Here is a 26,782-nt window from a genome sequence, read left to right on the forward strand (position 1 = left end):
AGCCAACTGAAAACAGATAAAGGTAAAGAGAGAAAATGTAAACACAGAAAGTTTGTTGTGGCATCATTCCAATTTACAATATTTTATTGTTATCAGAACTAATAAACAGTTAAATATGAAAGAATATAAAATATCCAATTGTGTAAATAACAATAAAACGAAAGCCAGGGAGGCACAACTTTCTTTCTTTCTTTCTTACTTACTTACTTTTTTAGCACAACCATGCAAATATGCATTGCGTCAACAAGAAGTGCCAAAACAAATGAACAAAACAAAAGCATCTCACATTTGCAGACTAAGTCAGTTCCAATCTTTGAACGATGTCTTAACAACTGATGCAATCAAAACGTTAAAAGTGATCAGTATATCAAAAAATAATCCCTCAATTTGATGATGCATGTGTAACCTCACCTGTCCGTCGGAAGTTTGGTCGAACATGCGCTCAACTTCCGTTTGTCCCGTCGTTGTCATGGTAACATGGTGTACTTTAGTTTTTCTCCTTTAGATGGCGCAAATGTGCAGTATTGATAATGAACTGCGTCAATAGAATAATAATGACGTTTTACTTCAGATCAAATGGGCATGATCTGTGAGTTGGTACAACAGAGCTAAAAGCACACCTTAAGGGAAATGTGCCTTTTTTTTTTTATTTTTTATTTTATACAAAGTGTATAAAGGTTGAAAAATTAAAAAAAAAAAAAAAGTCTTTTTATTCAATATTGATGGAGCAACATAATTTGTGTGGAAAATAAATAGTAACAGAAGGTTGTTTTGATGAAAAACTTTTTACTTTTTTCTTCAAACATTTCTAATGACCCACATGTATTGGGGTAAAAGGCCCCCAGGGGGATTTAAAGTGATATCATGTCAAAATAGAGATAATAGTTATAGGGCACAGTTTGTCAGCTTATGCAAATACTTTATTTAGACATTATAAAAAAAAAACTATTATTTGTCAAATTGTAGCATTTTTTTCTAAACCACTTGTTTCGAAGTGTCACATTTTGCAAAAAGACAGAGTTATTATTTTGTTACCTGTCATTTATTTCAAACATCAAAATTCTAGCATAAACTTTGTCACACAGGGGTCAGACTCAGACTTCGACATGTGTGGTATGTTTGGTATATACAGACAGGTTTATCTACACCTGTGAGGGCCAAATGTCCTCATCAGTAAAAAAAAGAAGAAAAAAAAAATCTCTTAAATTGGTCAGATGATGTTGATCTTCAAATCTAGTGATGTGCATATGTTTGTGTGATGGTAAAGGTTAGGTTCAGAGTTTGGAAATAGAAAATATCATTAGCCTGATATGTAATCAATTGAAGTCAATGAGAGATCACTAATATAGTCAAACAAACCTGTGTGTGTGTGGGGGGGGGGGGGGGGGGGGGCAGGTTTAAGTGGTTTACGAGGACTTTTTTTTAGGTTACAAACTGGTAATTACAAGGGTATTATGCTATAAATGTGGTTTCTGAGGACATTTCTAGTGTCCCCATAATTCAAATCGCTTAAAAAACATACTAAACGATGTTTTATTGAAAATGTAAAAATGCAGAAAGGTTTTTGTGAGGGTTAGGTTTAGGGGTAGGGTTAGGGGATTGAATCTATAGTTCGTACAGTATAAAAATCAATATGTCTATGGAGAGTCCTCATAATGATAACGTGTGTGTGTGTTGGGTGGGTGGGTGTGGGTGTGTGGGTGTTTTCTACATTGTGGATGTCTTATATTCTCACCCCTTCATTTATGTGTGAATGTGTTCTGCATTGTGTCTGATTTAATGATTTTTATTTGACAAAAACAAAAAAAAATCTCTGTCTTTTAGTATTTCCCATTCATTTCCAGTGGCAGTTCAAAAATGACCAAGAACATCACAAGTGTTGCTTTTTTGGAGGAAAAGTCACCAAGTCTTGTACCACTCAGAAAAAGGATACCATTTTTGTTAAAGAAACAAAATGAAAACAACAGTGCACAAGGGTTAAGAAAAATTGTTGAAATTAAGTGTTATTTTATGCATTTTAGAGCTAGATGAGAATAGGAAGAGATTTGTTAATGTTTAATGTTTTGTTATATTGGTATTTAAAAAGTGTCTGTTATGCTGGTGATTTGGGTGTTACTACCGTGATGAAGAATGGTGCTTGTGCTTAGCTTAAGGATGGACTTTCTTTTTCAAGTGATTTGACTTGAGTGCTGCTTAGTTCTGCTTTTAAAATGACAGTGTTACAGTGTGTCATTTCACTTGCTTACCTGGCATATTAATGATTATTAAAAAAAAATGTAATTGGTCCAAGGTGAGAAAATATATTAAATAAACCTTATTAAAACCTTATTAGAATTTGATGAACATAATAAAGTTAATGTACTATTGAACATTAATTTGACCTATTCCCATTAAATTATGTTGGCTAAATTTAACTGACTTATTCTGAATGAAAGACATTAAATTACTTATAAAAACTTTCCACAGTTCAGCTAATTAAGGGTAATGACTTCATTTTTTGAGTGAAGCAAAAATAGAACCACCAGGTTGAAGTTGTGTGAAAAGTGTCGAAATGAGAAGGTGTTATGGATAAACCCTGGTTTCTGTCTCATTCCTCCTTTATTTATTTTAGTTTTTGCTTTCCTATGAATGAAATTCAAAAGTAAACTGGACTAGTCCGATAACATAGATGTCTTGTACAGGAAGGGCCAAAGTTGTCTCCACCTCCTGAGACAACTACGGTCCTTTGGAGTATACAAGGCACTTATAAAGGCTTTTTATGACACTGTGGTTGCATCTGTAATTCTATACACTTTGGTCTGCTGGGGTGAATGCATCTCAGAGAGGGACAAAAAGAAACTTAATAAACTGATCAGGTGGGCTAGTTCTGTCCAGGGTGTCTCTTGGGCTCCATCGATGAAATATGAAAGAAAAGGATGGTAATTACATTAAGTTGTCATCCATCCGAAAACAACACCTCTCACCCCGTCCACGAGACAGTGAGGGCCCTGATCAGCACATTCAGTGGCAGACTCATTCACCCGCGCTGCTCAAAAGAGCGTTATCGAAAGTCCTTTCTTCCATCTGCCATAAGAGTGTTCAATCAACATCACACATGATTGCTAGAGTTTTTTTTTTTTTACTTCTTTATATGCAATATTTATTTATCTATTTATTTATAATGTAATTGTGCAATATTTAAATGGTGCAATGCTAAATTGGTGCATTACTATTTGCTTGTACGTATTACTTCGTACATAATTTGTTTATATATAGTTTTTAAGATCTGACACTCCAATAATCAAATAGGTTGTATAAATAAGTTTGACATGATCTGAAAGTATTGTAATGTATTTCCATCACTTTACAGATTGATCACTTAAACCTACAATTAATGTGAAGTTTATGCTTTAGATGCAATTAAAGTTTCTCAAAGAACAGAATAAATTCCCAGAGCCTTTAGAAGTTACTGTTCACTGCTGAAGTTGAAAATGGGGTATGGTGGTGGTATTGGCTTATCATTCTTAAACCACTGAACTTTAAATAACCAGGAAATTAAATGTACATGTGAAATTCAAAGAGTCTCCAACATTTATGGTTTCATTTTCTCTTGACCTGGTCAAGGACAATCTTAAATCTAAATGAAAGCAAGAGAAATATCCCAAGTACAAATAAACAAAACCCTTAAAGTTTCAAGCTTGTTACAGTGAAACACTTTACGTAAAATGTATCTTTTACTGTAATATTCACGTCTTTTCCAATGTCCATTGGTAACAGTAATGAATTTATACAATCCAGACCATGTTAAGTTAATATTTCTGTTTTAAAAAATAGCAATTTGAAATTGTATTACCAATGTACTGAAAGTTGTATGTGTTATTTCTGCATTTTTTACTATAAACAATTCACACAATTGTTTGTTTTTGTTCTTTATTGAGCACTATGACACTTGTTTTACTTTTGGCTGTTTGTTCTGTTGATATGTAAAAGTACAGCGAATAGTAACACTGGATCCCCTCACAGCCCAGATTGGATCAAGACACTTCACATTCTACTCAATACTGAGAACACCGGGAGAGCACAGAACATTGCATTTTACATTAGTTATTGTGTTTTTTCAAAAATATATGTCCATCTAGGATTCTAAAAAATGTCAAGTCTGCATCTAGAGATGAAAGGGTTTGCCTTATGCAATTTAAGATTTTACATAGATTTTACTGGACCCCCTCTAGATTATATAGGCTTGGTCTTAAAGACACACCCAACTGCTGGCATTGTCAATCAGAAGTTGGAGACACAACTCATGCCTTTTGGGGTGTGTTAAGATTCAAGATTTTTGGATGAAGGTGCAGAGCTATTTGTTTGACGTTTTGGGCACTCAAGTTTTGCTTTGCCCCAGACTTTGTATTTTGGGCGACGGAGCGGTCATGAATTTGGGGGACAAATTTAACAAATTGGGTTTTAACAAGTGTTATGATTCGCAGACAAGTCATTTAAAGGGGTTGGAAGTCCGACGGAGCGCCATCATTTCCAGAGTGGTGTAGAGAGATGGGGAGGGTGGCAGCGTTTGAAGAAGGGGTATCTAGAGGATTGGGTAATTTGGACTTGTTTATGGGAAAGTGGGGCAAATATCTGGCATTTTTGGAGGGCTCTCGGGGAGGGACAGTGGAGAGAGAGATGTAGAGGTTATGTGTGTGATTTATTATATTTTATTAATTATTTTATTTTTTTAAAATTTGTTTTTGTGTGTCTTTAATTATGTGGGACCACTGGGATGTTCTTATGGGTAGGGTTGAGGGGTTAGTAATAGAGGGGGTTAATTATTGATTCTGTTTGTATATGTTCTTGCTTTTATATGTTAATATAGGAATCAATAAAAAAATATATATTTAAAAAAAGAAAAGAAAAAGAAAAGAAAATACATGTCCATGACTTAAAGCATAAATAACACATGAAGTATCATGTCCAAATGTTCAGTATTCAGCTCATTCACATTCTGCATCCAAGTTTAGAGAAGGAATAGACAAATAAAAAAAATCCTTGAGGCAGAAGCAGTGTAATAAGTGAAATTTTTATTTACTGGACCAGTTATTTAGCTTTCAATACAGTAAATGTTGCTGTGTCACAGTGGAGTGTCAGCTCTCTGATCTGTGAACAAATGTAATACTTCATGAGATAAAAAAAAAAAAAAATGAATGAAAGAAAAGAAAGAAAGAAAGAAAAAAAGAGAGAATTCTAAATCTAGAATTGTGCTCTACATTACAACTGAATTGTATAGACTGGCTGTAGATAAAATGATCTGCCTTGAATGTACAGTAGTTAACCATCTCTATCTTTAATGATGGGAATGATGTTTGATTGAATAAACTGAAATATTGTGCCACCCATAAAGAATTATACAACATACCAACATACAATGAACATCAATAGAAATCAAGTATGTGATAGCAACCACTTTTTATTATATGTGTGTAATGCTACAGTGGACCCCTGGGTTGTGATGGGATAGAATAGGCTGTTTTATGTTTGATGACAATAGATTTATAATACTTTCAGTGCTCAGACAGGTACAATTGTGCTCAAAAGTTTGCATACCCTGGCAGAAATTGTGATATTTTGGCATTGATTTTGAAAATATGACTGATCATGCAAAAAAAAAATAAAAAAAAATAACTGTCTTATATTTAAGGATAGTGATCATATGAAGCCATTTATTATCACATAGATGTTTGGCTCCTTTTTAAATCATAATGCTAACAGAAATCACCCAAATGGCCCTGATCAAAAGTTTACATACCCTTGAATGTTTGGCCTTGTTACAGACACACAAGGTGACACACACAGGTTTAAATGGCAATTAAAGGTTAATTTCCCACACCTGTGGCTTTTTAAATTGCAATTAGTGTCTGTGTATAAATAGTCAATGAGTTTGTTGGCTCTCACGTGGATGCACTGAGCAGGCTAGATACTGAGCCATGGGGAGCAGAAAAAAAAAAACTGTCAAAAGAACTGCGTAACAAGGTAATGGAACTTTACAAAGAATCTTCTGATTCTGATTCTAAAGATGGAAAAGGATATTATCTCTTGATACCAAGCCAAGGTCAGGTAGACCAAGAAAGATTTCAGCCACAACTGCCAGAAGAATTGTTCGGGATACAAAGAAAAACCCACAGGTAACCTCAGGAGAAATACAGGCTGCTTTGGAAAAAGACGGTGTGGTTGTTTCAAGGAGCACAACACGACAATACTTGAACAAAAAATGAGCTGCATGGTCGAGTTGCCAGAAAGAAGCCTTTACTGCGCCAATGCCACAAAAAAGCCTGGTTACAATATGCCCGACAACACCTTGACATGCCTCACAGCTTCTGGCACACTGTAATTTGGAGTGACTAGACCAAAAAAGAGCTTTATGGTCACAACAATAAGCGCTATGTTTGGAGAGGGGTAAACAAGGCCTATAGTGAAAAGAATACCATCCCCACTATGAAGCATGGTGGTGGCTCACTGATGTTTTGGGGGTGTGTGAGCTCTAAAGGCATGGGGAATCTTGTGAAAATTGATGGCAAGATGAATGCAGCATGTTATCAGAAAATACTGGCAGACAATTTGCATTCTTCTGCACGAAAGCTGCGCATGGGATGTTCTTGGACTTTCCAGCACGACAATGACCCTAAGCACAAAGTCAAGCTGACCCTCCAGTGGTTACAGCAGAAAAAGGTGAAGGTTCTGGAGTGGCCATCACAGTCTCCTGACCTTAATATCATCGAGCCACTATGAGGAGATCTCAAACGTGCGGTTCATGCAAGACGACCAAAGACTTTGCATGACCTGGAGGCATTTTGCCAAGACGAATGGGCAACTATACCACCTGCAAGAATTTGGGGCCTCATGGACAACTATTACAAAAGACTGCACGCTGTCTATGATGCTAAAGAGGGCAATACACAGTATTAAGAACTAAGGGTATGCAGACTTTTGAACAGGGGTCATTTCATTTTTTTTCTTTGTTGCCATGTTTTACTTTATGATTGTGCCATTCTGTTATAATCTACAGTTGAATATGAATCCCATAAGAAATAAAAGAAATGTGTTTTGCCTGCTCACTCATGTTTTCTTTAAAAATGGTACATATATTACCAATTCTCCAAGGGTATGCAAACTTTTGAGCACAGCTGTAAATAGCTGGAAATTCAGTCTTACTTTGATCCAGAATTACTAAATAATATAGTGAAAACCAACACAACAGACTGTAGATGATTAAAATGACTGTGTTCCATTCGCACATATTATAATTTTATACAATAGTACAAATTGTATCACAGATTTAACTATTTAGGATTGTCCAGTTAATTTGATAATACTCAAACTTGTCTTCATGATGATATCCATGTTTATCTTCAATTATGTATTATCCATATTTTACTGTAAATCATTGCAATCTCATAAGCATAACTGATGAATAGGTGAAGTAGAAGAGATATTAGAGATATGGAAAAATACATACAGAACAAATCAAACCTTTATTGTCCAGAAAAAGACAAAGCAGCATTTACTGTAACTGGATGTAAACTTGTATACATTTTTGAGTACTGAGTAAGGTAATCAATACATTGTCATCATAAATTATTTATCACTTGTAAAGGATCAGAAATTTGAGCAGGAAAAAGATTAACGTACATTCTTCTTTAATGCCAAGTCAAACCATGGGTCCCAATTAGAAAAGCAATTAAAAACAGCAAATGCAAAGAATGAATTTAAGTTTCACAGTCTTGATAAACAGGGCAAGGTTCAAGAGAATCATGACAGAAACCCACATAAATACAGGAAGGACTGTTTAGAAACTTAAAAGGTGCATTATAAGGCAGTCTCGGGATGAGGACGTCACTGTATAGTGACTTTTTGCCTGCATCATGAAAACAACCTTGTAATTCCGTTCTCACCTCAGTCAGATGATTCTGTCATAGGCACGGCAATCTTTGGATTTATTGCATGTGTTTAACCACAACATTTTTCATTCTACTAATACATATATTAGTTTAGTTACATTATTTATTACATTTTGCAGTCACATCGATCTCCTAACCCAACCTCATTCTTAAATCTAACCACTTACAGTGTAAACAATATAAAACATGTAAAACGGCAGGCAAATGTAGTCATAATATTTTATTTACATTACACTATAATATAGATATTTATAAACACATAACTCCACTCCTATGCCTAAACCTAATCAATAATATATCAACAATATAAGCAACTAAAAGTATGAAATATGTAAAAAACAGATACAGTTGAGGGCTTTTCACATTTGAAAACGTTAATTTTAGAATAAATTCTAAACCCCGGGTAAACAGAATCCTGGTTTATCCTGTTTCATGTTTCACAGTGTTCATACTTCACCCTGGGTGAATAAGTACTATAGGCCTAATCCTGGGCATTCATGTTCCGATGTTTCACACTGTACATTCATAAACCCCAGGTTAACAATCTTATTTGTATATTTGCGGTGTCAATAATGTCTCCAGTTACACATGTAACCTCGGTTCCCTGAGATGAAGGGAATGAGACATTGTGGTAAATGCTTTTGGGGAATTCCTTCTCCGACAACCTAGTTGAAGCCCTTGTATAATAATGGCAATCTTATGATTGGCAATGGTGTTTGAGCCTTGGCCCTTTAGGAGCGCAGTTTGCCTATATAAGCAGGTACGAAATTTCTTCCGAATTGTCTGACTGAAGGACAAGAACGCATCGCTCGTACCTAGAAACTCCGAAGTAGTAGTGCGGCCAGGTTTCGCAATGTCTCGTTCCCTTCATCTCAGGGAACTGAGGGAACATGTGAAACCAGAGACGTTCCCTATCGATTCAGTTCACTCAACATTGCGGTAAACACTTTTGGGGAACCATCACGCCACACTACATGATGTCATACCCCGAGAGATACACCAGGCATATCTTAAAGTGTATGAGTTAATGAATAACCCCACATGGTGAAAACCAAATGGAAGTTAATCTCAGCCTGGGAATCTATATGAACCATATAAATACACACACAATCTAAATTTAACCAAAGGTACGGAAAGGAAATGTATTCCTTATTGAAAGTGCTTGTGACTTCTAAGAGGGGTAATTTCAACAACAGCCTATATCAAATCAAATCAATCAAATCAAATCACTTTTATTGTCACACAGCCATATACACAAGTGCAATGGTGTGTGAAATTCTTGGGTGCAGTTCCGATCAACATAGCAGTCGTGACAGTGATGAGACATATACCAATTTACAATAACACCAAATTAACACAGCACAATTTAAAGTCTAATATACAAATAATTACACACAACACAATATACAAATAATAACATACACTGTACAGTATACAATACACACAATATAGATACACATTATTCAATAAAAAAAGTATATATTAGTAGTATATATAGAATGTACAGTAGGTTGTATAGTACTGTATTGACATTCAGGCTGACGGTTGATAGTAAGTTGTTAAGAGAGAATATAATATAATAATATAATTTATGACAGTCCGGTGTGAGATATAAGAGTAAGAGTAATAAAGTGCAGTGCTGATGTATTTTGATCGTGGGAGATCAAGAGTTCAAAAGTCTGATTGCTTGGGGGAAGAAGCTGTCATGGAGACGGCTGGTGCGGGTCCTGATGCTGCGATACCGCCTGCCTGATGGTAGCAGTGAGAACAGCCCATGGCTCGGGTGGCTGGAGTCTCTGATGATCCTCCGAGCTTTTTTCACACACCGCCTGGTATATATGTCCTGGAGGGAGGGAAGCTCACCTCCGATGATGTGTCTGGCAGTTCGCACCACCCTTTGCAGGGCTTTGCGGTTGTGGGCTGTGCTATTGCCGTACCAGGCGGAGATGCAGCCAGTCAGGATGCTCTCTACAGTGCAGGTGTAGAATCGTGTGAGGATGTGGCGGTTCATTCCAAACTTCCTCAGCCATCTCAGGAAGAAGAGGCGCTGATGAGCCTTCTTCACAACGACTTCAGTGTGGATGGACCATGTGAGCTCCTCAGTGATGTGGACACCCAGGAACTTGAAGCTGCTGACTCTCTCCACTGGTGCTCCATTGATGGTGATGGGACTGTGTTCTCTGTCTTTTCTTCTGAAGTCCACCACAAGCTCCTTTGTCTTACTGACGTTGAGGAAGAGGTTGTGCTCCTGACACCAGTGTGTCAGAGTGTGCACCTCCTCTTTGTAGGCTGTTTCATCACTGTCAGTGATCAGACCTACCACCGTCGTGTCATCAGCAAACTTAATGATGGCATTGGAGCTGTGTGTTGCCACACAGTCATGCGTGTACAAGGAATACAAGAGTGGGCTGAGAACACAGCCCTGTGGGGCTCCAGTGTTGAGAGTCAGTGATGAGGAGATGATGTTGCTGCCTATTCTAATCACCTGGTGTCTGCTTGACAGGAAGTCCAGGATCCAGCTGCACAACGAGCTGTTTAAGCCCAGAGCCCGGAGTTTCTCATCTAGCTTGGAGGGCACTATGGTGTTGAATGCTGAGCTGTAGTCTACAAACAGCATTCTTACATAAGTGTTCTTTTTTTCCAGGTGGGAGAGAGCAGTGTGTATTGTAGATGCAATGGCATCATCAGTGGAGCGGTTGTTGCGGTAAGCAAACTGCAATGGGTCTAGAGAGAGAGACAGCACAGAGCAGATGTAATCTCTAATTAGTCTCTCAAAGCATTTGCTGATGATGGGGGTCAGAGCAACAGGACGCCAGTCATTTAAGCAAGTTATTTTTGATCGCTTTGGAAAAGGCACAATGGTGGATGTTTTAAAGCATGTGGGGACTACAGACAAAGAGAGGGAAAGGTTGAAAATGTCCGTAAAAACACCAGCCAGCTGGTTCGCACACGCTCTGATGACGCGGCCCAGAATGCCGTCTGGGCCCGCGGCTTTGCGGATATTCACCCGTCGGAGGGATCGGGTTACATCCGCTACAGAGACAAAGAGTGAACTAACCTCTGTAGCTTCGACCGCGAGAGCTCTCTCCACGAGGGCAGTGTTATTTCCCTCAAAACGAGCATAAAAAGTATTTAGCTCATCCGGGAGAGAGGCAGCAGTGTTCATGGCGGAGTTTTTATTCCCTTTAAAGTCCGTGATGATGTTAATTCCCTGCCACATGCTTCTAGAGTTGGTGGTGTTAAACTGTCCTTCAATCTTGTTCCTGTACTGGCGTTTTGCTGTTTTCAGAGGGCATAACTGGCTTGTTTATGCTCCTCCGCGTTCCCGGAATTGAAAGCGGAGGTCCGCACGTTAAGTGCCGCGCGAACATCACTATTTATCCATGGCTTCTGGTTCGGATAGATCCGTGTTGTTCTGGTCGGAATGACGTCCTCCACGCACTTTCTGATGAAACACATTGCGCTATCAGCGTAAAGCTCGATGTCGTCATCAGAGGCGGACCGGAACATCTCCCAGTCCGTGTGATCAAAACAGTCCTGTAGTGTAGAGTCTGATTGGTCCGACCAGCACTGGATCGTTCTGAGGGTGGGTGCATCCTGTTTCAGTTTCTGCCTGTAAGCGGGCAGAAGCAGAATGGAAGAGTGGTCCGATTTGCAAAATGGTGGGCGGGGGAGGGATTTGTAGCCATCCCGGAAGGGAGAGTAGCAATGGTCCAAAACCCGGTCCCCTCGTGTGTTGAAACTAATGTGCTGGTGGTATTTTGGTGCAACTGATTTGAAACTGGCTTTATTAAAGTCCCCGGTCACAATGAACGCGGCCTCAGGGTGTGCGGTTTCCTGCTCACTTATACTCCCATACAGTTCCTTGAGTGCCCGGTCTGTGTCGGCTTGTGGCGGGATGTACACAGCAGTGATAATAACCGCTGTGAATTCCCCCGGTAGCCAGAATGGTCGACACAGAAGCATGAGAAATTCCAGATCAGGAGAGCAGAAAGACTTGATAGAATGTACGTTCCTCTGATCACACCAGGATTTGTTGATCATAAAACATACACCACCACCTCTGCTTTTACCCGAGAGGTCTTTCGCTCTGCCCGCTCGGTGCACGGAGAACCCCTCGGGAGTCTGGAATCCCCGCAGACATCCAAGTTTCCGTAAGGCAGATAATGCAGCAGTCCCTCGTCTGTCGTTGGAAAGAGATCCGCGCTTTCAGCTCGCAGAGCTTTGCACGGCGTCTTACTCTGATGAGAACGCCGGCTCTGTTTCCCCTTTTCCTCCTGCGTTTCCGCGTCCGGACTGCCCAGACAAAGGGCTCCACTTGCGTGTTTGTAAACAGTGGGTCGGCATTGAGGAATTTGAAGTCCGGTTTACGGTGTGAAATTGCTGAACCAATGTCCAAAAGTGTTCGTCTGTCGTAGACAATAAGGCAGACAACATCCAAGACAAAAAACATAAGAATTGTGAACAAAACAAACAAAATAATGCCATGTTGTGTCGGAGCTCGCAATGCAGCAGCCATACTCGGCGCCATCTTGAGGGCACAAAAGGTATAGAGGTGGCTGTACCAAAATATACATATATCTGGTAGCCTGCCTGTAATAAAAGGGCCTGGGCTCACCTGCTGAATTTTGTCATAAGCGCTCTGGACAGAGAGGACTTTGGAAGAGATGGATGCCACGTAGTGTTTGTGACGACCAACCTGCTGCAAAGCATATGTCTTGCAAGGACACACCATTTCTCTATGCCCATGAAGAGGCCATGCCTCTAGTTGAATGCGCTTTCACACCAACAGGGCAACTCACGCCCTGTGATTCATAAGTGAGGGCACTCGCATCAACAATCCAATGAGAGAACCTTTGCTTGGAGATGGACATGCCTTTTGTGCATCCTCCATAACAAACAAAGAGCAGATCCGACAGCCTAAACTGGCGGGTGAGCTCCACATACATGTGTAATGCCCACACAGGGCATAAACAAATGCACTGACTGCTCCTCATCCGAATTAAACGATGGGGGAGAGAAGGCTTGTAAGTGGACCACCAGAGCCCCGAAGGGTGTGGATAGAACCTTAGGCACATAGCCTTTCAGGGTTGACGGTGGCTTTTGAAAGACCCAGCCCAAATACCAGGCATGAGCTGTCGACTGACAGCACCTGCATATCACCCACTTGTTTAACTGAGGCCAGAGCCAGTAGGAGTGCGGTCTTAAAGAACGCACACACAACTCAACAATTTCCAATGGTTCGAACGGGGGGGCTCATGAGCTCCTTCAGCACCAGGTTTAAATCCCTAGCGGTGATTGTAGAAGGGCGAGGGGGTTTAGGCGCCTCGCTTCCTTGAGGAGCTGAAAATTAGAACAGGTCTGCCCATGGAGGAGCTAGTCTCCAGGGCATGGGATGCCAACATAGTTGCTACCTAAGCGTTGATGTGGTGAGATCCGTGTCCAGCCGCTCTTGGAAGAACGCGAGGATCTCAGCTATGGAGCTGTTCACTGATTCTTCACCACGTGAAGAGCACCAATTTGTAAACACACGCCACTTAGCGCATAGAGGCGTCTTGCGGACAGCGCTGTAGCTTGCAGAATGGCATTCACCCCAGCGGAGCACATGATTTATGTAAGCTACCACTGTCATGTTGTCCTATCGAATCAGAATGTGGTGATTCGCTACCTCGGAATGCAAAGCTTTCAAGGCTAAGAGACAGCTAGTATTTCCACACGACTGAAGTGCTAGGTGCCGAAGGCTGGTCACCCGTCGCACAGTGCGCCTTAGCCTACACTGAACGCACCCATGATTACCACCTTTTGCCAGTTATGTCAATGCACATGTGCCCCTGGCGCCAGGCATGCCGACAGCGTTGGAAATATCTCATGTAAAAGACCTAACAGTGCGATGATGGATACTTTTTGCCCAGTCTGACAGCCTGGAGTAGTACATTTCTGTGCTCACACAACAGAGCCTCTGATCGGGCTAATAATAGCCCATCTTAGAATTAGTTCAAAATGCGTACGCCGCTCAGGTTCAATGGAGCAAGCGCTGCATCAGTACACTTCGAGAGTGTGGAGAACCAAGGAAAGGACTCTGAATTAATAAGCTGTTCCCTCTAATGCAATTCTCAAAACAGCCTGAGACAAGGTGCAAATCGTACATGAAAGTACATGTGCGTCCTTTAGATCAATTGACGCAAATCAGCATGAGGGTGGATGCGCAGTAAGATCTGTTTCTGAAATACCATTTTGAATGGGCTCTTTGCGAGTGCACGAAGCGTCTTGATCCTAAAATGGGCCGAAGCCCGCCGTCTCACTCCAGAACGGAAGACATCGAGTGTAGAACCATTGTGTGTGCCGCAGTTCGGAACAATCTCTATCGCGTTCTCTGCAAGGAGATTGTGAGTTCCATAGATGACCGAATGCCGTAAGCGAGATAACGGGTACGTCGGCTCACTCCCTAGAGGAGATAGATCGCCGCTTGCCACCAGGAAGTGGTTGTGCACAGAGTGAGTGGATAAAAGAAGCATGAAGGGCTTCTTGTGTATGCACCTCATGCAGTGCAATGAGCGCTTTTCTCTTTGAGAACAGCCTTTATTTAAATACAAAAAACAGAAGCAACATTCTGTGTAATATCCCAATCCCGACAAACTCCGGCGGGGAGGCGGAGAGAAATGAGAATTTTTGTGTGTCTCATGAAGGCATCATGAGCGATTTTCTCTTTTTTGTAAGAACCTTTGTGTATCATCCGGTGAGAAGCGTGTAGATGTCTCGCTGAGGTGAAGAACCCGAAGCCGGTGGCAAGGTGGAGAAACTAGAGGGTGGCGGGTGAATCTTTCGCTGCAGGCGCTGAGAGTCCAGACTGATCTCACTGTGAGATCGGAAAGAGTAGGTGGACTTTTCTGTGATCTAAAATCAGCATATACTAACCAAAATTCGGAACACTGCCCCATGTGGCCAAAGCGGTAAGTGTTCTTGGGCGTATGGTCACATGGGAGTGCCATTTTCTGGGTGTAATGTCCGCGAAGTGAGTTGTTTTCTGCTGTATCGGCACATATGAGGAATGCCTGTTTTACCCAACCCAACCCAAACCTATCCCTAACCTTAACCATTAGTGTATGAAAAATGTAATGTTAGGTGTGAAAATGCAATGTCCGCAGCACCGCCGTCACTGATAATGCGAACGTGATTACTCCCTGGTCACAACAGGATTCGATCCACAGTGTTCCCCGATGACGTGACGTGCATCCAGATATGACACGCTTCTGGGTGTGGCACGGGGAAAGTATTTGAGCTGGAGCCTTTGCAGACATGTCTGTGAGGACATGACGGCGGTCCATGAGTCGGCATAATGCCACCGATCCAAGTGTATCGGAACTATCGGAAACAACATGCCGAACTCCTGTGAGATTATATTGGAGAGTCAGTAGAAGAATGTCCTGATGCGTCTGCAGGGAAGTCCCGTCCGCTGGAGGGTATCCGTCGATAGAGATTAGAGGGCTGATCAAGATGAGATTATTGTCATACTCAAGACGAGACGATGTCGGTCTTGAAGGAAGAAAATTCTGAAGAAATGGTGATTTTGCACCGGCTTATATAAGGCAAATGTGCGCCTAAAAGGGTGGGGCTCAAACAGCATTGCCAATCATAAGATTACCATTATTATACAAGGGCTTCAACTAGGTCGTCAGAGAAGGAATTCCCCAAAAGCATTTACCGTAATGTTGAGTGAACTGAATCGATAGGGAACAATGATTGGACGAATACAGCTGCTCTTCTGTGGAAATGTCGCCAAGCAAATCAGCTCAGTTTGTCTTTCGTCTTCTGAAATCTGCCACGAAAACACATAATACTGTCACTTTATCACAGCAGTTATCGCGTTTGCCATCACACTTTACCAGTTTCCCTTAGATGGAGAATGAAAACAGCGTGTGAAATTTCAGCAACTGTACAAAGTGCATGAATATTAAATTAGGTAAGTACTGAGGCTTTATATGATTAGTTGTGCTGCTAAACAACTTTCTGAAACTTTCTAACACCACATCCTTTCACACTCCAGAGCAGGGTTTCATAACCCTGGGTAAAAAGCTGTGCAAACCCCCTTTCAAAAGTGGGGTTAAAAGGGAGTTTAAATAGAGTTTATATTGACGATAACCCGGATAACAGTGGTGTTTGAAATACATTTGCGATGCCGTTTGTCTCGTATTTTGGCGTCACACATCCATATTGCTGAGAATGTTTCACAAATCAAGAGAAATTGACCTGAAACACACACATCTTTCACGCGAGTTGTGTGAGATATTGGCTGTTGCTTTACATACAAATCTGAATTTAAACTATCCAGAACTTGTAAAATTAAGTTACTGATAAACAAAGAGCAATTTGAAATTTTATCACCAGTGTACTGAAATGTTTTTTGCCCTCTTTTTGACATTACCATTATAAACATTAAGCTCATTATAATATTTACCATTGTTTGATCTCTTAGAGAAGCATAACACCTATCATTTTAGAATAAATAAGCAGAGATCAAAATTATCAATAACATTTATTCAGCTCTATTAAGCTTTAATCAGGCAGCAGTTTAGAGAGGGACATCTAACAAAACTATAAAGAAAAGCTCTCTTGCAGGAGAAGCAGAATAATTTGGAGCATTTTGATCTACTCTCTCAGTTATTGAGCCTAGAGTAAAATTTGAGTTTCGCTAGAGGGTCAACAGCACAAGTACTTTGAAGTATTGAGAACTAGTACAGAAAAAATATATCAAAAGAAGAAGTCTAAGACAGTCTACATCACATCTGTTTAGAAAAAATGAAATGCAAGTTTATTATAATCTCAAACATGGTTGAAAATGAAATTTTTTTTTTTTTTATAACCCAAATTGCTAATTGCCTCATCTCACTTGATGTTTCTTATTTCTTCTTCTTCTTAAGTGTTTGCTCTCGTACTGTAATAGATTGTGATTGACTGTTTTTGCAGTGTGTTTTGGCTAATATGGTATGAATGTCTATGAAGGCAGTCAGAGATCAAGGTCATGTACTGTACAAAGTTTTATGGAATTTGATGGTATTTCCAGGTTTTTCACGATGTTTTACAATGCATCCAAACACATTTTAGATTCTTGTAATCAGACTACCTTTACTGACTTTCAAATAAGTTAATTACGTTTAAGTACATTACTGCACTATAAACTGTTTCATCTTCATTTTGATCCTCCATCCTGGCAGACATAGAAATAATAAATAACAACAGTGATAAAACCAAAGGCATTATAATCACATAGGTTAAATGTGTGATTTCTTTTATGTTTTCACATTCACTATCAAAAATTACTTCCATGATTCCCATACTTTTTGACCAATCAATTTTCATGAATTTTCCATGACATTTCCAATAATTTGTGACTACTAAATAAGGACTTTGTTTGTTTTGTTTTTTAATTAAAAGTTTAGGCCTATTCGCTTATCAATCATTCCGAGCAACTTGAGAACCGGTTTGACCAATTCATTGATTAGAACTGCCTCAAAAGAATAATTCACTCACAATTCAGACATCACTAATGCTTGCAAGTTTTACTGTCCACAAGAGCAAAATTTAACAGATAAGCCTGGAATTATTTTAATTTTTTTATTGTCTGATATTTTCAGGTTTTCCATGACCGTGGAACACTGGACTAGTACATGTGGTAAAACATCTCCATAACTACAGGTCAGGTTACAAGATGCACTTATGAAGAAATATGTGGCTACAGCGTTTTGTGTTTTGAACACTCACTCGTTTTGGTTCTTTGGGTTTGATGTTGACGGACATGTATTGTACTTCTTCATCCTGCAGTACGTCCTCTGCTTTCTTCAGGCATGTGTGGTCTATGTGAGTGACTGTGCCAGTCTAAAAGCAAAGCATCAAATTTAATATTAAATACAGTTTGTAATAAAACATGTTTTAATGTATAACTTAAATGTTTTCTTCCTCTTTTAACTGACTTAATGCCTTATGTACATCATTTACTGTACAATTACAACTTTCTGAATATCTTCATGAGAGGAAATGCCATGAGTTAATATTCATTAATATTCAGTCTATTAATCAATGCAGTTGTTTGGAGAGATACAGTATGTAATGATGCGTTAAGGATAAAATCTGGGGTCGGTCTCCTTCCTCTGGTTTTTCTTGATTTTTTGCTTTCCTACTAATTAAAAGCAAAAATTATATTTAGGCATAATTATAAATAGCACAATTTGTAGATAGTGCATAAAATATATTTGATGATTCAAGGAAAGATGTTTGATTCAGAGAGAATATTTGCAGATTTAAAAAGTTTGAGTTTTATTGTTATTTAGCAGAGGTATTTTATTTGAAGCAGTTTATTTTACAGAAATCACAATGATGATAGGGATCCTACAGTAACTTCTCTCCCTACAAGCAGTCAACTCTGTATCACAAGCCTTAAAGGAGCTGTAAGCGATTTTTTCATAGAAAAGTATGCAAAAAGTTTTACTACTCCCTGAAAGATATCATTGAAATAAGTGTTATATCTCACCTGTCTCTGTGTCAGCTGTAAACAGCAAACAAAAATGTGTCCACGGCCTGCGGTCTCTGATGCTTTCTGCCTGTCAATCATTTTGTAAGTTCTCATATTATTGTAGTTGCAGCGAATTCTTGAGGTTTAATGCCATTTTATGCCATGTTGTTCATAACAGTTGTCAGTTGAGGGGACTATTTGGCTGCAAATGTTTTTGAGAAGCGCTTCTGTCAATCTCATATCTCAGTAAAGCTCATCTGGTATCTTTGGAGCAAACGGCTAAAATCACTTACACCACCACAACCCAAGGCTGTAACCACAATATACATTGAGGGGGACAAGTCCCCTCCAATGATCAGATATGGCCAGATTGTGCCCCCCCCCCCATAACTGATATCCTTGTTGCTGTTCTGCTGCAGTCCATTATGCACCGCTGTCTAATTGTCATTAAGTTGTTGCAGGAATAACATAATGGTTTAAAAAAAAAAAAAAGTTACGTTTTTAGCATGCACATTAGTCCAACACCGCTCGTCAATGTCACTGAGATTTTTAAGAAAAATGAATTCAAACTTAAACTGAGCGGGAACCTCGTGGATTATGCCAGCGCCATGCAGCACGCACGCATCACTGTCAGAGTGTTAGTGTCATGTAAGATGTCATTATATAATTAAACATGCAATATTTGCCCACTATTTTATGACTGAAATGTTGTACCAACCAACTGTAATTTCCAATGGTGCAAACTATTCACCATTTGGCGAAATTTGCCATTTTAAATTAAAAATATGTCATGTACAGGGCCGTTTCTAGGCATAGGTGAAATAGGCGGTCGCCTAAGGTGCCATCAGCAGGGGGTGGATGGGTGGGTGTCAACGTGTAAGCCACCCTCCCCAGGACCGACGAGATCACCAATGATGAGTGCGCTCTTGTAGACAGGAGTGCCAATAACAAAATCGCAAGAAACGGCGCTGGTCATGTACAGTACGTGATTCGGATGTTATTCATAATTTTGAATGTGAAAACATTAAACGAGCAGTTTTCAGCATATCAGGCTTAAGATAAAGAGCAAATGTGTGTATATTGTAAAGGAATTGAATGAATGTGGGTATCTGGTAAGTTTCTGAAGGACATTTTTAGAAAATTCCCTTTCATTCAACATGGTAAGACCCGTCACTTGTGGCAAGGACAGTGTCATAAATTTTTAATGCAAATTGTAACGGACTTCACAGTAGGAGGGAAGGATGACACAGGGAACCGTACTTGTGAATATCCCCACGCACACACTTCACCCTCACCCTTTTGGTTGTGCCCAAAGTCTCATATTGAACCAAGCGTTGGTGGATAGTGGTTTGATTACAACCCGTGTCCACCAAAGCAGTACCCCCCTTGACTCTTACCGGTATCCGGTACGCTCCAGGCCATTTGGGGGCAGCCTGCGGAGTGTCGGGGATCCAGATCCCCAGCTCCATCACAGGGCATTGATCCCGGAAGTGTCCCAGATCCCCACAACTCCAGCAGACTGACCCAGGTGCCATGCCTGCACCTGTGTCAGCGGACACCTCCACCTGAGGGGGAGAGCGGCGGGGCACTGTAGATGCTGGGGTGGTGCAAACCCCCGCACACGGGGTACTGGCTGGCGGGACTCCTCACCTCCGTGGGGCAGGAACGGGCTCTGGGGAGAGAGCAGAGTGAGAGAGAAGAGGGGAGGGGTAGAGAACGGGAAAAACATAGGGGGAGGGGAGAGAGAGTGGGAGAGCTCTTCCGCCCTAGGGTACGGCGCCATATGGTCCTCCGCCAATCGTACAGCCTCCTCCAGCGATGCCGGGCAGTGGCACTGGACCCCCTCCGCTGTTCCTTGCGGTAGTTGATGGACGAGCTGCTCCAGTACCACCTGGTCGATCACTCCCTCGATGTCGCGATCCCCTGCCAGCAGCCATCTCCGGCAGGCGTCTCGGAGTCATTGGGTGAAGGCAAACGGGCGGCCGGTCCTCTCCAACTTCATAGAATGGAAGAGCTGGCAATGTTGCTCTAGACTGCGGCCAACCCGCTGCAGGATGGTCTTCTTCAGATTTTCGTAGGCCAGCAGGTTAGCCGCCAGCAGTTGTTGCACTGTGAGCTAGGATTCCCCGGACAACAACGGGAGAATTGGTCACGCGGCCAGCCTCAGATCTCAGCAGTGCGCTCGTAGAGCTTGAGGAAAGCTTCTGGGTGATCTTCCCCCCCCCCATCTTCAAGAGCATGGGCGGGGGCATGGGGCTGTGTCCTGGCTGAGAAGGCTCCGGATCGCATGCCAGTCCTCTGCTTGAGCCCGAAGGATCTCGAAGAACCGGCGGTCTTGATCTTGCCAGAGCTCAAGCAGGGATTGTTGGTGGGACTGGTGTAGGCCAGCGAGGGACTTGAGGATCACTGCCAATGGGGAGGACTCCACGGGGCGTACTTCCTCCGACTTTATCCCGGGTTTCGGCACCAGTGTAATGGACTTCACAGTAGGAGGGAAGGAGGACACAGGGAACCGGGTTTCTCCAGTCACAGGTAAGTCTTTTTAACGGTCAACTTTCCTGGGCTTACAGCTTCACAATAACTCCTCAGCGGGACTCTCGATCTCTGATTCTCTCTCTTCGGATGGATACTCGACCATGCCCCCGCTGCCACATAAATATAATTAGGTAATAATTTAAAATCAATTTAAGATTTTCTAAATAATTTCTTTGTCTTTAATTCTGAATTTTGTACATCATCCCCTAAGAGTCTTTTAAAAGAGATTTGAGTTTTTATTATGCGTATGAGCAACCAGATATAGGAATAGTTTACCTAAAAATTAACTTTTACTCACCCTTATGTTGTTCAAAGCCCACATGCTGTTACTTTTTCTTGGAACATAAAAATAGATATTTTAAGCAGCTCTGTTCCATAGAATAACAGTTTATAGTGAGCAGGAGCTGTTAAGCTTCATAAAGGGCAAATACTATAAAGCTTAATTAAAGGTTCAGTATAAAGACATCATAACATTAGTCCATATGTGTAATGAGTCAACGGAGTTGAGATCCATGTGCAGCTTTTAATAACAATAAACGCAGTAATACAGACAGGTAGAGGTAAATCACCAGGCAGTCCAGAGGGATAATCAATAACCAGGTAAGAGGTCTGGGCAGGCAGCAGACAATCACAGGTTAAATCAAGATAAACAAGGCAGTAATAGTAGGCAGGCAGCAACGGATCAAAAACAGGGTAAACAGTCCAGGATAATACACAGGAAACGCAACAAACTCAGAAAACATTCAGAAATGACAACCTGGGCAAAACAAGACTTAACAATGACAGTGAGTGAGAGTGAGACTTAAATAGCTGAGTGAATTGGAAACAGGTGAACAGGTAATCATTGACAGGTATGGGGATTATGGGAAATGGAGTCCAGAGAGTTAAAGTCAATCTCCAGGTGATGGAGCCCTCTGGTGGTGAGTGGGAGGAACAACAAAGGCGGGATTCATGACAATATGACACATGCATTATATTCCAAGCTTTCTGGGGCCACGCAACAGCTTTGTGTTGTATGGACTACTTTTATGGTATATTAATTAGTGCTCAATATGAACTGTTTTTGTATATAAAAGAGCAGTGTAAATTCTTGAAGAAAAGATTGTGTTAAGATTGTACTGGGGGAAAAAACACAATGAGGGACAACTTGAGGGCAGTAAATAATTTTGTGTATTTCTTTTTGCTAGACAGCTGACAGTCATGTAATTTTACAGATACATCAGTGATGAAAAGAAATTCAAATTGTATTTGTCTTTTCTTTGAAACAGCACAAAAAAAGAAAAAAAAAGAAAAAAGAAAGAAAAGATGGCTGAAACAGGCAAATTTATAGCAATGTAGACTTCTGTGTGAAAAAAAATATATATACAATTTTGGGCCTTTATCACATTTAAAGCCTTTATTCAGAAAATTACTGCATTCAGAGCCTCCACCACAACCACATTACTTTAAAACTCATATTAAGACTCTTACAGTATTTCAGGGCTCTTCAACTACTTTCTTGCGGGGTCCAGATTATCCAGATGAAAACTTGGCGGGGGCCAACATTTTCCCCATATTTATCTTAGCTAACACTTTCATCGCAAGTAACATGTTACTTAAAAAAAAAACATAATAACGTTTATTTATTCATATTAAATTAGTCACAGGGTATACTGTATATTGAATTATATTTTTTAAGGTCTGGCCAGCTTTTTGTGTAGATAATCATAGGGAAAAGAAACAAACTGAGTTGATGCTGTTCGTGATTGAGAGGACTGACTCACAGCTGTATAAAACCAAATATAATCAGTATATTTGCAGGTTCATTTTCACGTTATCATTTTTTCCCAAGCCCTTCAGACCCTGAACAGATGAGACAGGATCGTTTGACACTTCAGAAATTGGTGAATAAAAGCAAACTTTTCAGCGTATTTCCTTTGAACGTTCAGTTTTCATAATCGATTGCTTTTGTTGCCTGAAATGTGCAGTGATAATTTTTTACATCTGAAGATTTGACCGCACTCCAACAACTAAGCAATTTTATATAAATACATTTGATTGAAAACGACGCTATAAAATGCTCACATAAACGGTGTGATCCATGTAAAGCAAAGCAGTGTAACTAAACTATCGCCAGAAAAGCTTAAACGCGCGGTCTGGTTTGCACAACTGCCGACGGCTGGATGCTGTTGCATGTGCCAATGAGCGTTGTTAAACTCACCGCTGATTGCTGGGGCTCGCGCCTAAGAACGCCGAGTTTTGTACAGAGAGCGCTCTGGCATTTCAGATGGCGAGACAGCTTGATCAAAAATCAGTCAGTGAATATTACCGCTGTCATGATGAAACGAGTGAAGCTAAAGACACACCAATAATCCAAAATGTTGTGGGCTCAGAGCAATATTGTTATTGAAAGCAAAATAAGACAGCATTTACTCTAGTGGTTCTCAACCTTTTTGACTCCAAGGCCCCCAGTTGTGGGAGAATATATTCGAAGATAAAAAATAAAATGATGTTAATGTGTTCATAATATGTTTACCAGTTGAGCATACCTTCAACATTAAGTCTAAATTCTTCAGTTAGAGTTGTTTTATAGTTTCTTATAGAACAGGAGTAATTCCCAGAGTCTTAAGAAGTTAAACTGCTGAAGGTGAGGATGGGATCTGATTGCTGTATCGGCTCACCATTCTCAAACCACTGAACTTCAGTTAAGTTATCAGAGCAGTTGACTGTTCATGTCAAATTCAAAGATTCTCCAATATTTGTGGTTCCATTTTCTTTTGACCTGGTCATGGACACTTTGAAATCGAGGAAACACCAAGAGCGATACCACATGGAAAACAAATGGGATGTTTCTTTTCAACCCAGTCTCATGAAAATCCATAGATTTTTTATGAGTTGGCTATTTCGTATGATTTCGTACGATTACATCACGTGCAAATGCCTGGATGTCTTAGTATGAACTAAGAAAGCACGAGTTTCGCGCATGAGGCGTTAAGGACATGCTTATTAATATTATGCCCTTACCCAAACCCCTTATCTAAACCTAACTGATCAGTAGAGTGTGTAAACATGATAATTAGCTGTTGTGTGTGACAGAAGCAAGTAATTGTCCGGTATTAGATGGAAACGATGTCCAGCGACATCAATGGCTGTAGTGAAAGTCGTACGAATTCATACGAGTGCAGTCGTACAATATCATACGAATTAGCCAAATTTATAAAAGTCGTATAAATCCTTATGATTTTGCCATGGGAGTGTGTAGTTCTTATATTAAAAACAAATGCATTAAAATGTAGAGCTATTTTTGAGGAGTAAACCTTTTGTAGAGAAATTTACCTTTACTGCAATATTCACTCCATGTTCTCCTGTCCAACAGCATTTTTCAAAATTGGTAATACATCTGAATTTATACACTTCAGCACTTGTAAAATTAATATTACTGATCAACAAAGAGCAATTTGAAGTTTTATCACCAGTGTACTGAAGGTTTTCTGCATTTCTTCACTATTATAAACATACTGCCCATTTAGATATTTGTCACTGTTTGTTCTCATTGAGCATCACAACACCTGTATTACTGTTATCTGTTTGTCTTGTGGATTTGTAAAAGTACAGAGAATAGTGACATTGGATCCCCTCACAACACAGATTGGATCAGGATACTCCACATTCCAGACAGTACTGAGAACACCTGGAGAGCACAGTAAGTGTTATTGTAATTACTGATCTTCCATGACTTCGATAGATGACATATTTCCTATAGTACTCATTATAATGTATATACTATACTGTGTATATTATCAATGAGCAGAGATCAAAATGATTATTTTCAAATATTCAGCTCATTCACACTCTATTTTAAACCACACAATAGTTTAGAAAAGGAATGGACATCAGACAAACTAAAAAGAAGAGAAAATCCCTTCTTACCAGGCAGGAGCAGAATGATATTCTGTTGCATTGTAATACACCCGCAGTTATTTAACTTGTAATCGATGTTTCAGTGTTGTTAAAAAGGGCACAAGTATTCTGATGTGATAATGAGAACTAAGTTCATTACATGACAAATAAACAAATAAAAAGAATAAGTCAGAAGATGTTACTTCCATCTGTTTCTATGTTATATACTTTATTTTGTACTATGAAGTGAAAATGAGAACTAGTACAAAACAACATTTTAAAAGCAGTCTCTTTTAATATTCTATGTGTTTCTTTTATATATATATATATATATGTTGTTGCTCTGGGAAATCCACACATCATTTAAGGCAAAGGTTATAAAGCTATTTTATTCTTGTAGAAATAATTACATTATTTTAGTGTAAAAGTTTCTTTGAAGATTTTTCCATAAGAGTCATCCAGGTTGAGTCATCCTTATGGAATTTCAATTTACTTAAATGTGACCTGAAAAATATTTAGAGATGAAAATAATACCCTGATTGAAAGAATACCCATATGACCTCATCTTCAATAATTAATATAATTAAATAAACAAATAATAAATTAAACAATGTGTCAATAAGCATGTTTTTTGTTTGTTTCCAGAATGTCTATTAATTAGATCATTTTAATTAAATTAATTAATTTCTTCCACTTTATCATTTACAAATTATCTTTTATGAAATGTATTAGATTGAATTTACCCCTGTTGTTAAACTGTTCTGTGATCTTGGATTGTATCTTGGGTTTGCTCACATCTCTCATTTACTGCCTGAAAACTTTGACCCCAAAAAACATGTTGTCCTTAAAATGTTTTTGGACATCAAAGTATTTGGACACTTAAAGCTGAAGTATGTAATTACTGTGACACTTGCACTCCTGAATGGAATTGCAAAAATAAACAATGTTTTCAAAACAGCTTTTTGAATACACCCCTCAACTGCCGTTAAGCGAACAAACAAATAGCCCCGCCTCCAGTTAATGCCATTGGTTGAGTAATGTCGTTGGGGCGGGTCTAAACGGGTCTCTCAAAACAAACGCAGGAATTTTTATAGCTCCACAGAGACACAATGTTTGCAGTTTTTGAGAAAATTAGCCTATAAATGGCTTGCTTACTTGTATCTGCATATTAAAGGTGCTGTAAGCGATTTTTCATGGAAAGGTATGCAAACAATTTTACTACTCCCTGAAAGATATTAATGAAATAAGTGTCCTGAGATATCTCACCAGTATCCGTGACATCTCTAGACACTGTAAACAGCAAGCAAATATGTGTCTACGGTCTGTGGACAATGACGCTTTCTGCCTGTCAATCATTTTGCACCTTCACATAGTATTGAAATTGCAGCGAATTATTGAGGCATAATGCCACTTTTATGCCATGCTGCTCATAATAGTTGTCAGTTGAGGGCGCAATTTTGCTGCAGTTGTTTTTGGCAACAGTTTCTGCTTGTGTCGGTCTCCATAAAGCTCATTTGTTATCTTTGGAGTGCAGAGTTTTGGTAAAAGGGGGTGTGGCTAATCCAACAGCACAGTTTGTGGAAATTACAGAATGGCTAAAATCGCGTACAGCAACTTTAAGCTGGGATAAGGAGAAAGTATTTTAAAACTGCAAAAGTTACATACTTCAGCTTTAAGTCACAGTTTAAATGTATGAATGTCATTGCATTAGAAAACAAACTATTAAAGTAAGTGTCATATGCAAACAAATGATGTTAGAGCTTTTCTCAGAACTAACTTCACTCTTTTGAGCCTTTTTTCAAGGACTTTTAAAGCTGAAGTGTGTAAATGTTTTGGTGTTAAAATACTTGATCCTATCGCAGCATAATATGCAGAGACAACTATAAGTAAGCCATACTATAAGTAAACTATAAGTACTCTGTTTGTTTTGAGTGCC

At 39.7% G+C, this 26,782-nt stretch overlaps 1 pseudogene; it reads right to left on the reverse strand.

Annotated features, from left to right (window-relative positions):
- Window positions 1–14,654: 14,654 nt before the first annotated feature.
- On the reverse strand, window positions 14,655–24,907 carry LOC127454549 (uncharacterized; annotated as a pseudogene).
- Window positions 24,908–26,782: the final 1,875 nt, after the last annotated feature.

Source organism: Myxocyprinus asiaticus, chromosome 16, assembly GCF_019703515.2.
Source record: "Myxocyprinus asiaticus isolate MX2 ecotype Aquarium Trade chromosome 16, UBuf_Myxa_2, whole genome shotgun sequence".
Classification (NCBI taxonomy): Eukaryota; Metazoa; Chordata; class Actinopteri; order Cypriniformes; family Catostomidae; genus Myxocyprinus; species Myxocyprinus asiaticus.